Here is a 4,985-nt window from a genome sequence, read left to right on the forward strand (position 1 = left end):
CAGAGTAGCTGGCCCATTCATGGGGACTCTGGGCCCCAGAAGTATAAAATCAGAAACTGTCAAGCCTCCTTGTGGCCTGGATCCAGACATCCAGCCTGTGCCTTCCCCTGGTTAAAGCAAGTCACAAGCTCACCCAGCACCAATGTGGGAGGGGCCCACCCATGCGTGGCTACTGGGGGCCATCCCTGAGGACCAGCCCCCAAACTGGGCTACAGGGCTCAGAGGAGCTTCACCAAGTCCTGGGTGTGGACGCTTCCAGTGTCCTGGAATGCCGCTGGGCTGTTCTCTCAAGCGAGTCTCCCAAGCGAGGCTGTCCTGCACTCCAGCTTCGCCGTGTCTTGGACCCTTCAGTTTCCGCTGTTTGGTGTGGAATGTTTGCCATTGTCATTTTGTTTGTTTCTCTGTGATTCTTAGTGAAGGTGTATGAATTTCCTGTTGCTGCTGAAACAAATCAGTACAACTTAGTGGCTTAAAGGAGCATAGATGCTGTCAGTTCTGGAGGCCAGAGGTCTGACACGGGTCTCATGGGGCTAAGTCAAGGTGTCAGCAGGGCTGCACCCTCCTGAAGACTTTAGGAAAGAATCTGTTTCTTCTCCCCTCCCAGCTTCTTGAGACGCTATCTTTCCTTGGCTTATGCCTCCTTCCTCCATCTTCAAAGCCAGCAGTGCACTGTTTTAAAATCTCTTTCCTTTGCTATCGAGACTTCTGTGGTGACACTGAGCCCACCCAGGTCATCAGGGATCCCTGCTCCATCTCAAAGTCCACTTCCTCACATTGGCAAAGTCCCTTTTGCCATACGTGGTACATATTAATAGCTTCTGGGGAAGAGAATGGGACATCTTTGTTGAGTGCACAAGGCAGGTGGCCCGTCACGTGTGTTTGTGGGTCACTCCCTTTTCCACCTTGGGCAATTTCACTCTGTCCGTCTTTCTACTGTGTTGAAGACATTCACCGTGTGCAGACATCCCTGGAATCCTGGGGGATTGACTCCGGGCCTCCCACAGATACTGACATCCACAGATGTTCAAGTCCCTGGTCTAAAGGGGCATGATGTCTGCTCTGACCTATGCACATCCCTCCTAGACTTTTCATCATCTCTAGATTGCAGTAGACAATATAATGTAAATGCTATGTGAGTAGTTGTTAAAGGGTATTTTTCAAACTTGTATAATTTATTTATTTGGCAATGGCATCTCACTCTGTTCCCCAGGCTGGAGTGCAGTGCGGTGATCCAGGCTCACTGCAACCTCCACCTCCTTGGCTCAAGCATTCTCCTGCCTCAGCCTCCCAAGTAGCTGGGATTACAGGCGCCTGCCACCACACCTGGCTAATTTTTGTATTTTTAATAGATACAGGGTTTCACCACGTTGGCCAGGCTGGTCTTGAACTCCCGACCTTAGGTGTTCTGCCTGCCTCAGCCTCCCAAAGTGCTGAGATTACAGGAGTGAGCCACTGCAGCCGGCCTATTATTATTATTTATCAAAAATATATTTTTGATTCTCAGCTGATTGACCCTGAGGATGCAGAACTATCTGGATATGGAGGGCCAGCTGCATACCCTCCTGTGGCTTGTGTGTGCCAGGAATATGCTTCCAGTGTTGGCTTTCTCCTTTTCTAACAAACAGGGAAACAACCGGCACCCTCAGATGGAGTATTTGAGGAGAATTTAACCAGGGACTAATGGCAAAGGTTCAGAGAAACCAACAGGGCTGCCGCAGTCCCCCGGCAGGCACCTGGCCACAGCGCTGACATCCCCAGGTCTGGGGGGAGACAGAGCCACATGCAGAAAGCTGCCCAGCTGGTCTTAGGCATGCCCACATGATGCTGTCGGAGGCCCCTGGGACTAAGATTCCTCACCTCGCCCTTCTCAGCCTTGCAGCCTCCTGCCTGGGCTCCTGCTGGCCAAGTCCAAGCCCTCCCACGGGGCCCACGGAAGAGAGCTGCAGCTGGAGAGTCCAGACGGCCACCTGCCTCCCAGGGCAGAGAGCAGGCTGCAGAGGCAGCAGAGGTGACCACGGGCCTGCAGAGACAGGGTGAACACCAGTGCCTGACCCAGCTTTGTGATAGCATCTTTTGTTGCAGAGAAAATGTCAGTTAGGTCATATAGCAATATTTCCTTTGGGAGTGCTTTTTCTTTTGTTTTAAATAGGAAAATTTTCCCTATCCTAAAATTGTGTAAGACCATGAATACATTATTTAAAAAAACTGTGTATGCACATACAATTTTTTATATACACACAATTTATTATATATATGTGTGCATGTATGTATATACTTTTCAATTGTGGTAAATTGAAAATCTCCAGAACTGTCTTCATCTTACGGAACTGAAACTCTACACCCATTAAACCACTGTCCACTCTCCCTTCTCTCTTTGCCCCCACCCATGGCAACCACCATTCTACTTTCTGTCCCTGTGAATTTCACTACCCTAAGTACCTCACATAAGTAGAATCATACTGTATTTGTCCTTTTGTGTCTGGTTAATTTCACTCAGCATAACGTCTTCAATAGTCATCTACGTTGTAGTCTGTGTCAGGATTTTCTTCCTTTTCATGGCTTAATAATATTCCATTGTATGGACAGACCACATTTTGTTTATCCATTCACCAGTCAATGGACACTTGGGTTGTGTGCTAGGCGGTTCTTGCATTGCTATAAAGAAATACCGGAGACTGGGTAATTTATAAGAAAAAAGGTTTACTTGGCTCCTGGTTCTGCAGGCTGTACAGAAAGCACAGTGCCAGCATCTGTTTCTGGGGAGACCTCAGAAAGCTTTTACTCATGGGCGGAAGTGAACCAGCAGCAAGCATTTCACATAGTGAAAGCAGGAGCAAGAGAGTGAGGGGTGGGGGATGCCACATTCTGGAACAACCAGATCTCATGAGAACTCACCCCCATTGCAAGGGCATCACCCAGCCATGAGGGATCTGGCCCATGACCCAAACTCCTCCCACCAGGCCCCTCCTCCAACATTGGGATCACAGTTCGTCATGAGATTTGGGCAGGACATTCAAACCGTATCTGCTTGCTCCCACATTAAGCTGCTGTGAACAATGCTGCTCTGAGCGTGAGTGTACAAATATCTCTTCAAAACCCTGCTTTCAATTCTTTTGGGTTTATACCCAGAAGTAGAATTGCTGGATCATATGGTAATTCTATTTTTAGTTTTTTGAGGAACCTCCATACTGTTTTCTATAGCACCATTTTACATTCTCACCAAACAGTGCACAGAGTTTCAGTTTCTCCACATCCTCCCCAACACTTATCTTCTGCCTTTTTAAAGAATATAGTAGCATCCCAATGGGTGTGAGGTGGTATCTTGTTGCAGCACGTAGATATTCTTCTATGCATTTTTCTAGGAGTTAGAGCAGTTTGTTGTTCATATTCAGGTCTTCATCCACGGGCTACTTATTTCTGAGGATTGCATGGGATTCCTCCACTGTGCTTTTCTCCTCACTGGTCCCAGTGAGATTTACGGAGCAGCCCTCCATTCCCACTGATGGCAGACAGCCCTCCATTGCACGCTGTGCTCCCACATGCTGATGAGCCTCTCTGTGGGCTCTGCTCTGTCCTGTGGTCTCCCTATCTATCCTGTGTGGTGCTGGGCCTCCTCATTCTGACTTTAAGCCTCTCTGTTCCCTTATGCTGGACTTGGCAGAATGTTTTTTCCAAATGTGGCAACCACTGTCTGTCCTGTTCCTCGTGCTCTTCCACAGTGTGACCTTGGCACTCCTTCTATCAAATGGGTGTCCATGCCCCCTCCCTGGAGCCAGGCAGACCCCTCTGACTGCCCGGACAAATGGAATTTTACAAAATGATGCTCTGTAACTGCTGAGGCTTAGTTGTCACAATGTCACTCATGGATTCTCTTGGGTTGCTCACACAGAGGGCAAGCTGACCTGTGGGCAGGAAGCCAGGTCACCTGGAGAGATACCATGTGGGTATTCTTCAGGCCTAAGGAGTTTACAGCTGACAGCTGGCCACAGCCACCAGAAGTGTGAAGCCCTTGAGATGACACCAGCCCAGCAGCCATCCAACTGCAACTTTGAGAGAAAGCTCAGGCAAGAACCGCCCAGCAGAGCCCTGTCAGCCTCCAGAACTTCAAGGAGTGATGATAACGTAAGTGCTATTGGTTTAAGCCACTGTGTTTCGGGGTGATCCATTGCATGTGAATAGATAACAAAAACACTGACCTTATTTTTCTTCATAGCACTTTTAAACTATTTGATGTTGATTAGTTATTACTGCCCAAAGCTTATCTGTTTATTATTGTTCTCCCCTAAGCTGAGTGTGACCTCCATTTGGGTGGGACTTTGCTGGTTCTGTTTCCTGTGGAGCAGGAATCATGACTGGCTCATTTTAGGCCTTGATTAAATATTTGTCGAAAGAAGGAATGGGTGCATAATTTCTCTTCAATTGTTTCCTCTCCAAAATTTCTCCAGTCTACACTTGGTCCTACTCTTTCCTGTGAATGCTGGGATACACTTGTAAACAACCCTCTTGGGATTTTGTGTGGAATTGCATTGGATTTAGAGATGAATCTGGAAAGACCAACAGTATGCAAGCTCCTGCAATCAGGGGAACTTTTAAGTGGAATCTTCTCTGGGGCTTCAGTGTATTCCATACAAGAACAGTGCTTTGTGGCTTCTGATTCTGCATTGCCCTTAGAGGAGGATGGGTCCCCGGAGGGACGGCTGTGAAGGTTGGGGTGCAGCCACAGGCAGGGATGGTTAGAGAGGGCTCAAGTGTTTTCTCCAGGGAGGGTGCTGGGGGGCTGGGACCTGCAGTACACATGGAGCAGGAGCCTGGCGCTGCCCTCGCTGCTGTGCACGTGGAGCAGGAGCCTGACGTGGAGCAGGAGCCTGGCGCTGGCCTCACTGCTGTGCACGTGGAGCAGGAGTCTGGCGCTGCCCTGGCTGCTGTGCGCGTGGAGCAGGAGCCTGGCGCTGCCCTCGCTGCTGTGCGCGTGGAGCAGGAGTCTG

The sequence above is a fragment of the Cebus imitator genome, unplaced genomic scaffold, assembly GCF_001604975.1.
Source record: "Cebus imitator isolate Cc_AM_T3 unplaced genomic scaffold, Cebus_imitator-1.0 Scaffold52, whole genome shotgun sequence".
NCBI classification, from domain to species: domain Eukaryota; kingdom Metazoa; phylum Chordata; class Mammalia; order Primates; family Cebidae; genus Cebus; species Cebus imitator.